General features: G+C 45.2%; 1 long non-coding RNA gene across 1 annotated transcript; it reads left to right on the plus strand.

The window, feature by feature from the left end:
• Nucleotides 1-8,542: 8,542 nt before the first annotated feature.
• Nucleotides 8,543-10,308, plus strand: LOC139583564 (uncharacterized). The gene is made up of 2 exons (XR_011676573.1): nt 8,543-8,972; nt 9,260-10,308. It is a non-coding gene; the product is annotated as an uncharacterized lncRNA (long non-coding RNA).
• The last annotated feature ends 777 nt before the right edge of the window (nt 10,309-11,085 follow it).

Consider the following 11,085-nt stretch of genomic DNA (forward strand, 5'->3'; position numbering starts at 1 on the left):
GCTACATATGGGCAATACCAAAATAAATGATCTAATGACTCTGCCTCCTCACAGCAAAATCTGCAGCGCTGGGAAGATTGTATCCCCTATATATATAACATTCTATTGGTTGCAAGAATTTTGTATAGTAATTTAAATTGAAAAATTTGAAGTTTTGAATCCGGCGTTGTTTTGCGTATCAATTCATAAACCATGTGCCATGGAATGGGTACATCGAAAATCTCTTCCCAACTATTTTGCCATTTATATGGCACAGCTGTCAGTTTTTTGGTCCTTAAATTAAATTGGTATATGTTTTTATTCATCACACTTTTCTTTAACCATTTATGTTCTTTAATACAGGGCCGACATACAAGTTCCTTACTTTTTTCCCCTTCTTACTTGCCTCCTCCATTTTTGTGGTAATGCTGCAATTAGTTGGTTGTAATTTTGGGTGGAGCAGACATTTCCATATGTCTGTGTTAGCTGCATGTGTGACATAACTCCACCAGTCCTATTTACGATATCATTCACTAAAATTAGACATTTTTTAAACATTTCTTCGAAAAATACTTTAAAATAAAAAATCTATTAGTATATTTGAGTTTAACCACAATATTTGTTGTATTATTTGTTCTCTTTTCAGGTGGATTAAACTGAAATTGCAACCAACTTTCTAAGGCTTGTTTAAAACAACCGAAAGTGAGCAGGTGTAATCTGAATAAAGGGAAAAAGGCCCTTCTTGAACATAGGATGAGACATTCGTACCAATTTACTAGAGAACCAGTTTGGATTTAAGTATAACTTTTGGATGACTGATGCCTTTTGTGAGAGGTCGAATGCTTTAATATTTAATCATTTCTGCCCTCCGAATTCATATTCGTTATATAAATAGGCCCTATAAAAATCCCCTATTGGAAAAACAATTGGAACCATTTCCCTTTTTAACTGCTAGGTTTTATGACTCATACTGTGGTACTCTATTCATTTTCAGTCCTGTGGCCTTCACCAAGTCAGAGCCTAAGTGAATATGTTGTCATTAAAATGTCATTCTTTAAGACAATACATATTTCACCTTTTTTGGGCCTAGTTTTACCCTAATACAGTGGCCTGAAATTCATAGTTTACAGCCCACATCAGGCCTGAAAGTCACATTATTCTGGCTTTCAAAGTGATGTGTAATTTCTATTGGAAACCAGCCTGTGTGGGGACTTCCAACATTGGAACTTCTATTCACCCGCTTCCCAGGGTTGGGATGACTAGGATATGAGATTACCTTAAACATCTAAACTGAAACAACCACATCAGTTACGGGTTAAATAAGTCCAAGTAATGGATTGGAATAGTTAAAAAAAAAAATATTTTATTGATGTTTGAGTAGCAAAAGATTCATTAGTCAATGTACAATGTGCAAAAACATAGATATTGAAACAAACAATTTAAAAAAATCTCCCTGCAATAAAGCATGCTTGGCAATATGATAATGATAGGTGTGGTTTTGGTTCAATTCTGGTTAATAACACTAACACTGGGGTTCTTTTTCACCACTGAGTGTTAATTTACATCTTTAGAGAATTAATTTAACTCTTGAATCAACACTAGACATTTTACACTGAAAAATCTACACTAGTTAACACTAACCAATTTGCTATGTGCTGTGAAAGGGACACATCTGCAGGCTTCCATACATTTCAAGAACCTTTTAGAATTCTGAAGAACCGTAGATGCCACGTCAAGAACACCAAAGTTTTTTAAAAATAAGAAAGAAAAAAAGAACCCCAAATTTAACTCAAAGGTTCTTTATCAGGCAAGAGTTCTCGAATGAACCTTAAGAGCTGAGGACTAAATATTTAAGAACCTAAATTGTTTTCAGTGTAGAAAGCCCTGTCCATTTAGTTTTTGGGGGGATTTGAAACAAGATCCACAATGACCATGTTTTCCACTCAGTTTATTTTTGTGAAATAAGTGTTCCAAAAATGCATAGTTTCATATGATTTCACAGGTGGAAATCATGTGATTTTCCACATGTGATATCCTGTGTTTTTTCCGTAAGGGATATTGTATTAGTTCAACCTCACCCTCTCATTGGCTCATCAATCAAATCCTTTCAGATCTACACAACAGCCTCTGTTTGTCCATGGTTTTCTGGTCAATGGTAGCTGATTAACAGGTGGGAGGGGTTCCCTGGGCAATGATCAGTCCTGGATGCAGATGGCCCAATTGCCTTGCACATTCCCAAGGACCGAGCAGTCCAGGACAACATAGATCATTGTATTCCCAGACCTCATAGGGACACAGGACTCCATCCAGGTGATGGCGGCGCCGGTAGCGATCTCACTTCAAACACACACACACACACAGATTGGCATACTAAACAGACTACATTGGATCTGTTTTTGTGAATGTGAGACTAATGTAAGTGTGAACATCATCATGATGTGAGGTCTTGGAGTTGTGAATCCTCTTAGTTGTACAACTTTTCCCGGTATGACAACAAATTAGGCCCTTGCATGGCCATCCTCACGTCATGCAGGCTGAATGGGAATGGGTCTGTGAACCCCACCTTGAAAACTACCTCCTGGTTCACATTCGCTGGTCCACTCATCTGTTCAAATAGAGATAGTTGTCACGATCGTTATAATGAGTGGACCAAAGCGCAGCGTGATCTGGGTTCCACATCTTTTTATTTCTCGGTGAAACTCACAGCAAAACAAAAACAATAAATCTCAAAACGAAGCGTGAAGCTAACAATAGGGCTCACAGGCTACTATATATGGTCAAGATCCCACAATGGGGAAATGGCTGCCTAAATATGTTCCCCAGTCAGAGACAACGATAAACAGCTGCCTCTGATTGGGAACCATACCAGGCCAACATAGAAATATAATTACCTAGATGACCGACCCTAGTCACACCTCGACCTAACCAACATAGAGAATAAAAGGCTCTCTATGGTCAGGGAGTGACAATAGTCCTTTCACAACAATCTATAGTGATATAATAAATGATAATCTAGGGATTATCATCTCCCCTGCGTTGGCTGCGTAGATGTTTTTTGGAATGGCTGATTGATCAAAGGAGAGGAGATATGCAGCACTTTAGCAGCACAAATAAGGCTTTAATTGGGTACACTACTACATTAGCTCTTGGCACAAAAACAATATATTTCAGAACACTTTTACAGAACACTTGAAGGGATAGTTCACACAAATCACAAAATGACATATTGTTTTCCTTACCATATCAGCAGAATATGGACAATGTAAAATAACAATCCATGCTTTGGTTTTGTTTACATGGCCACTGTCACCAAATTACTGCTGACAGGCTAAGGAAACGTTTGTGTAAACTATCCCTTTAAGGGAATAAAGAAATACATCCTAATAAAGAGGACTAATGGAAATTCCAGACCCACCGAAAAGGCCAGCTCTAGGGCTTCCAGGTTCACTATCTGCATGGCCGTCATGTCCTGGTTGTTGTCCATGCTCTTGGCCGTCACCACGAAGCGCAGATTGGACTGGCAACCCAGCTGGGGCATGTAATCCTGGGCAAGCACACCCACCTGTACTCTCAACGCTTTTGGACACAGGCAGACATAGTTTTGACAATGAAACATGAACCAGACAAATGCAATCAACAATAGGAGTGTATGTTTGGCAGCACTGAACTTTTATAATAATTCACTTATAATTGATATTTTGATTATTTGGGATTCACCGTTGCTTACCATTTGGTACCAGGTTGTTACCTGAAAAGTCTTTTGAAGTACGAACTAGAGAGTATCCCCATCGTTACCTTACAACAATACAATACATATACACATACTGTACCTGCTGAAACAGGACAGTACTATAAAGCTGTAAAATAACTAAAGTAAAGCATTTTCTATAAGCTGTTGAGTATTTTATTTCAGAGTGGTTTGAAAGCTTTGCAGGACTATCGTACAAAGTTGTGATACATGGAGACATTCTCAAGCCTACAAAGACATACACGTATGTAAAGGGTCACCCCGGTTTCCACTCACTCTCCATGGGGTTCAGAGTGACGTCAAAAGTTTCCTGCTTGAACTGAGCCCTTTGGATGTTGGTGTAGTAGATGGTGGAGCCGACCAGGAAGCCATGGATGGTGCGTGTGTCTCCACTCAGGTTCCTGAAGACCACAGCCATATGGAAGTTCTGGCCAATCTTCACACGCTCCTGCGGGATCTCCAGCGTCATCTCCACGTTAGCCTCTGGGATCTCCTGCTCGTCGTCGTATTGCATATGCATCTTGTAGGTTCTCTCGGCTTTCTTAATGGTCTCTTCATCTTTACTGGTTCCTGTGCGTGTGTGGGTAGTTGGAGGGGAATAGAGTTAACATGGGACTGGTGGCCTCTGGTGGTCTAGTAATCTAAACCGCTCTCTTCGGAATACATATATCGCTGCAGCAAGGGTTTGAATCCGGCCCACTGCTATTTTAGAAACTCTTCTATGTTTTCTCTCTCTCTATCAAATACGATAGACAGAAAAATATGAGAGGAGTGGGACTGCCACACTCCTTAAAAAAGCAACCATGTGTCACATCCTGACCATAGAAAGCCTTTATTTTCTATGGTAGAGTAGGTCAGGGCGTGACTAGGGGGGTTAGTCTAGTTTATATTTTCTTTGTGGGGTTCTAGGTTGTTTTTTCTATGTTAGGGTTTTGGTATGATTCCCAATTAGAGGCAGCTGGCTATCGTTGTCTCTAATTGGGGATCATACTTAAGTTGCATTTCCCACCTGTGGGTTATGGGATATTGTTTAGGTTTAGTTGCCTGTTAGCACGGCATTGTCGTCACGGTTCGTTTATTCTTTATTTGTTTTGTCTTTGCTTAAGTTTCACTTTATTCATTAATATTATGTGGAACTCAAAGTACGCTGCGCCTTGGTCCGACATTTATTATTACGAACAACGTGACACCATGGGACTGATATGAAACTCATTGGCTATTTAATTTCACCTATTGGAAAAATATATATACAGTATGTTACTGTATCGATACAGCAGTAATTCAAAAGCAATTTCAAAAACAGTAATAGCGAAGTAATTTCTATACTTCATTCTTGTTGCATTTGTCACGTTCCTGACCTATTTTTATGTTATTTTGATTATGTTTAGTTGGTCAGGGCGTGAGTTGGGGTGGGCATTGTATGTTGTGTGTGTTTTGGTTAGTCCATGGGTGTTGTATGTGTATGGGATAGAGTTTTGTTAGGTTGTCTAGTTATGTCTATGGCTGCCTAGATTGGGTCTCAATCAGAGACAGCTGTCATTCATTTGTCTCTGATTGGGAGCCATATTTAAGGTAGCCATAGGCAGTAGGCTTTTGTGGGTAGTTGTCTTGTTTAACGTTTGTTGCTTGTCTGTGCACTTGCGTTATTTAGCTTCACGATCATTTGTTGTTTTGTTTGTTTGTTTGTATAGTGTTTTCGTTTCATGTTCATCTTCGTTCATTTAATTAAAAGAAGATGGCTTATTTTCCTCATGCTGCGTTTTGGTCCGAATCTCTTCCACACGATCGTGACAGAACTACCCACCACAACAGGACCAAGCGGATTGAGGAAGGAGAAAAGGAACTAAAACAATGGAGAGAAGAGGAATGGAGTTGGGAGCAAATTTTCAATGGAGAAGGACCCTGGGCTAAGGTTGGTGTGAATCGCCGCTTGCGGGAGGAGAAGAAGGCAGCCACAGCCCAGGAGCGCTGGTATGAGGAGGCAGCACGTAGGAGAGGCTGGAAGCCCGAGAGGCTCACCCAAAAATTTCTTGGGGGGGGGATAAAGGGGAGTGTGGCGAAGCCGGGTTGGATACCTGAGCCAACTCCCCGGGCTTGCCGTGGAGTGAGAGGGCGTCGTACTGGTCAGACACCGTGTTATGCGGTAAAGCGCACGGTGTCCCCAGTACGCGTGCTTAGCCCAGTGCGGGCTATTCCACCTTGCCGCACTGGGAGGGCTAGGTTGGGCATCGAGCCGGATGCCATGAAGCCGGCCCAACGTATCTGGCCTCCAGTACGTCTTCTCGGGCCGGTGTACATGGCACCAGCCTTACAGGTGGTGTCTCCGGTTCGCCTGCATAGCCCAGTGCGGGCTATTCCACCTCGCCGCACTGGCAGGGCTACGGGGACCATTCAACCTGGTAAGGTTGGGGAGGCTCGGTGCTCAAGAGCACGTGTCCTCCTTCACGGTCCGGTATATCCGGCGCCACCTTCCCACCCCAGCTCAGTACCACCAGTGCCTACACCACGCACCAGGCTTCCAGTGCATCTCCAGAGCCCTGTTCCTCCTCCACGCACTCTCCCTATGGTGCGTGTCTCCAGCCCAGTGCCTCCAGTTCCGGCACCACGCACCAAGCCTCCTGTGCGTCTCCAGAGCCCTGTACGCACTGTTCCTTCTCCCCGCACTCGCCCTGAGGTGCGTGCCCTCAGCCCGGTACCTCCAGTTCCGGTACCACGCACCAGGCCTAGAGTGCGCCACGAGAGTCCAGTGTGCCCTGTTGTTGTTCCCCGCACTAGCCTGAAGGTGCGTGTCCTTAGCCCGGTACCTCCAGTTCCGGTACCACGCACCAGGCCTACAGTGCGTCTCAGCCGGCCAGAGTCTGCCGTCTGCCCAGCGGCGCCTGAACTGCCCGTCTGCCCAGCGGCGCCTGAACTGCCCGTCTGCCCAGCGGCGCCTGAACTGCCCGTCTGCCCAGCGGCGCCTGAACTGCCCGTCTGCCCAGCGGCGTCTGAACTGCCCGTCTGCCATACGCCGTCTGAACTGTCCGTCTGCCATGAGCCTGCAAAGCCGCCCGTCTGCCATGAGCCTGCAAAGCCGCCCGTCTGCCATGAGCCTACAGAGCCGTCCGCCAGACAGGAGCCGCTAGAGCCGTCCGCCAGACAGGAGCCGCTAGAGCCGTCCGCCAGACAGGAGCCGCTAGAGCCTTCCGCCAGACCGGATCAGCCAGAGCCTTCCGCCAGACCGGATCAGCCAGAGCCTTCCGCCAGACCGGATCAGCCAGAGCCTTCCGCCAGACCGGATCAGCCAGAGCCTTCCGCCAGACCGGATCAGCCAGAGCCTTCCGCCAGACCGGATCAGCCAGAGCCTTCCGCCAGACCGGATCAGCCAGAGCCTTCCGCCAGCCATGACCAGCCAGAGCTTTCAGCCAGCCATGACCAGCCAGAGCCGTCAGCCAGCCATGACCAGCCAGAGCCAGCCAGCCAGGATCCGCCAGCCAGTCCGGAGCTGCCGTCCCTCAGCCCGGAGCTGCCGTCCCTCAGCCCGGAGCTGCCGTCCCTCAGCCCGGAGCTGTCGTCCCTCATCCCGGTGTTGCCCCTTATCCCGGTGCTGCCCCTTATCCCGATGCTGCCCCTTCAGTTAGGTGGGTTTAGTTGGAGGGGGGTCATTGGGGGGGGGGGATACGGAAGCGGGGAGTGACTATGGTGGTGTGGGGACAGCGTCCAGAGCCGGAGCCACCACCGTGGACAGATGCCCACCCAGACCCTCCCCTAGACTTTTGGTGGTGCGTTCGGAGTACGCACCTTGAGGGGGGGGGTTATGTCACGTTCCTGACCTATTTTTATGTTATTTTGATTATGTTTAGTTGGTCAGGGCGTGAGTTGGGGTGGGCATTGTATGTTGTGTGTGTTTTGGTTAGTCCATGGGTGTTGTATGTGTATGGGATAGAGTATTGTTAGGTTGTCTAGTTATGTCTATGGCTGCCTAGATTGGGTCTCAATCAGAGACAGCTGTCATTCATTTGTCTCTGATTGGGAGCCATATTTAAGGTAGCCATAGGCAGTAGGCTTTTGTGGGTAGTTGTCTTGTTTAACGTTTGTTGCTTGTCTGTGCACTTGCGTTATTTAGCTTCACGATCATTTGTTGTTTTGTTTGTTTGTATAGTGTTTTCGTTTCATGTTCATCTTCGTTCATTTAATTAAAAGAAGATGGCTTATTTTCCTCATGCTGCGTTTTGGTCCGAATCTCTTCCACACGATCGTGACAGCATTAGTTTCATGAGAATTTTCAAACTGCCAATAACACATTTTTATGAAAATGTAACTTTAAACGTGCAGTTGGTTGCACCCTTGCCAGTCTCATCCATTGTCCAGGTGCCACATACCTTCTGAGTATTTCTAATCTGTGTAATGTCCATTGGCTCATAATTGTTTCCACCAACGGACTTCGTCACTACTTTCTTGCCGACATGGGTTGTGTCCACGCTTAGTAACTCGGTTCTCCCAGTTCGTGTATCTAGCTTGTGGTTGCAAACATTGCTAATCACCTGAAGTTAAAAAAAATCCTGAATATTGTGATTGATTCTAAATAAATAAAATGTACTGCGAGTGTGCATCATATCAAGTTATAAAGTGTAAGTATGCATAGACGATGAAGGCATTACGGTGTAACAGTGTTACTGGTCAATCTCAAAGAAAACATATTGTTTTACCTCAGCAAACAAAAACGGGGCATCAAATTGATAGCCGAGCATTCCTTCCTTGATGGCTTTGACAGAGCAAGGTCCACAGCGGTAATATCCTGCAACAACAATGTCAACAACCCATGTAAAGCAAACAGCGGGAGGCAGGGCTTTCTCCTATAGATCTCCATTTTTATGGAACAGTCTGCCTACCCATGTGAGAGACGCAGACTCGGTCTCAACCTTTAAGTCTTTACTGAAGACTTATCTCTTCAGTAGGTCATATGATTGAGTGTAGCCTGGCCCAGGAGTGTGAAGGTGAACGGAAAGGCTCTGGAGCAACGAACCGCCCTTGCTGTCTCTGCCAGGCCGGTTCCCCTCTCTCCACTGGGATTCTCTGCCTCTAACCCTGTTACAGGGGCTGAGTCACTGGCTTGCTGGTGCTCTTTCATGCCGTCCCTAGGAGGGGTGCGTCACTTGAGTGGGTTGAGTTACTGACGTGATCTTCCTGTCTGGGTTGGCGCCCCCCCTTGGTTTGTGCTGTGGTGGAGACCTTTGTGGGCTATACTCGGCCTTGTCTCAGGATTGTAAGTTGGTGGTTGAGGATTTCCCTCTAGTGGTGCGGGGGCTGTGCTTTGGCAAAGTGGGTGGGGTTATATCCTTCCTATTTGGCCCTGTCCGGGGGTTTCTTCGGATGGGGCCACAGTGTCTCCTGACCGCTCCTGTCTCAGCCTCCAGTATTTATGCTGCAGTAGTTTGTGTCGGGGGGCTAGGGTCAGTTGGTTACCTGGAGTACTTCTCCTGTCTTATCCAGTGTCCTGTGTGAATTTAAGTATGCTCTCTCTAATTCTCTCGTTCTCTCTTTCTCTCTGAGAACCTGAGCCCTAGGACCATACGTCAGGACTACCGGGCATGATGACACCTTGCTGTCCCCAGTCCGCCTGGCCTTGCTGCTATTCCAGTTTCAACTGTTCTGCCTGTGGTTACGGAACCCCTACCTGTCCCAGACCTGCTGTTTTCAACTCTTAATGATCGGCTATGAAAAGCCAACTGAGATTTATTCCTGATTATTATTTGACCATGCTTGTCATTTATGAACATTTTGAAAATCTTGGCTCTCTCTAATTTTCTCCTTCTCTCTTTCTTTCTCTCGGAGGACCTGAGCCCTAGGACCATACGTCGGGACTACCGGCCGTGGTGACTCCTTGCTGTCCCCAGTCCGCCTGGCCTTGCTGCTATTCCAGTTTCAACTGTTCTGCCTGCGGTTATGGAACCCCTACCTGTCCCAGACCTGCTGTTTTCAACTCTTAATGATCGGCTATGAAAAGCCAACTGAGATTTATTCCTGATTATTATTTGACCATGCTTGTCATTTATGGAAATTTTGAAAATCTTGGCTCTCTCTAATTTTCTCCTTCTCTCTTTCTTTCTCTCGGAGGACCTGGGCCCTAGGACCATGCGTCGGGACTGCCGCCCGTGGTGACTCCTTGCTGTCCCCAGTCCGCCTGGCCTTGCTGCTATTCCAGTTTCAGCTGTTCTGCCTGCGGTTATGGAACCGCCACCTGTCCCAGACCTGTTGTTTTTCAACTCTTGATGATCGGCTATGAAAAGCCAACTGAAAATTATTCATGATTATTATTTGACCATGCTTGTCACTTATGAACATTTTTGAACATCTTGGCATAGTTCTGTTATAATCTCCACCCGGCACAGCCAGAAGAGGACTGGCCACCCCTCATAGCCTGGTTCCTCTCTAGGTTTCTTCCTAGGTTTTGGCCTTTCTAGGGAGTTTTTCCTAGCCACCGTGCTTCTACACCTGCATTACTAGCTGTTTGGGGTTTTAGGCTGGGTGTCTGTACAGCACTTCGAGATATTAGCTGATGTACGAAGGGCTATATAAAATAAAATTGATTGATTGATGTATGACACTGTCTGGTTGACGTTTTAACCGGATAGTTTGCTTTTTAATGTTAGCTTATTTTAAACTTCCCTAGGGTGCTGTTTCATCCAAACCATTTTGATATTTGTTAGCTGATTATTTAGCCTTGTCTACAATATATTGGCTGGCATTTTTGAAAAATATAGCAATGCTATTGGAAACGGATTGCATTAGTTATCAGGCCATTGCTACATTCTCCAAAAATGCTAGCAAGGAGATTCTGGACGTTGTTAAATAAGCTAACAAACATTTTCAAGGTACAATCATTGCTTTTCAGAGCCATTTTCTTCATTTTAAGAAACGGCAGTACAGTTACGGTCAAATATATTGCCACCCTTGCACTTTTATAAATAATTCTCCATTTCCTCTAAAATAAATTGAGATTTATGGAAGCAAAATTACAAAATTATGTTAAGATACTGTTTTTGTACCAAATGGTTGTTAACACGTTCCAAAACTTCTCATGTTGCTGGTATACTGGTTGGCAAATGGACAAGACATAATAGGAGTTGTGGTAGGGCTCAGGTGAGACATTGAAATTGGGACATTGTCATGGGCCATCCACTTTGAACTGTGAAGCTATCTGAAGAAGAAAATTAAGAAATGCCAGAAGATTGAGTGCCGGGAAAGGGAGGAGGTTGGTCAACTGTGCCCATAATTGATTTAGACTTGTCTGAAATTGTTATTTGGGGTTTCAGGTTGATTGAGGAGGTCTACACACTGCTAAATGTATAGTAATTTAGGCTAAGAATGCATTGAGA

The sequence above is a fragment of the Salvelinus alpinus genome, chromosome 8 (genome assembly GCF_045679555.1).
Source record: "Salvelinus alpinus chromosome 8, SLU_Salpinus.1, whole genome shotgun sequence".
In the NCBI taxonomy this organism is placed as follows: domain Eukaryota; kingdom Metazoa; phylum Chordata; class Actinopteri; order Salmoniformes; family Salmonidae; genus Salvelinus; species Salvelinus alpinus.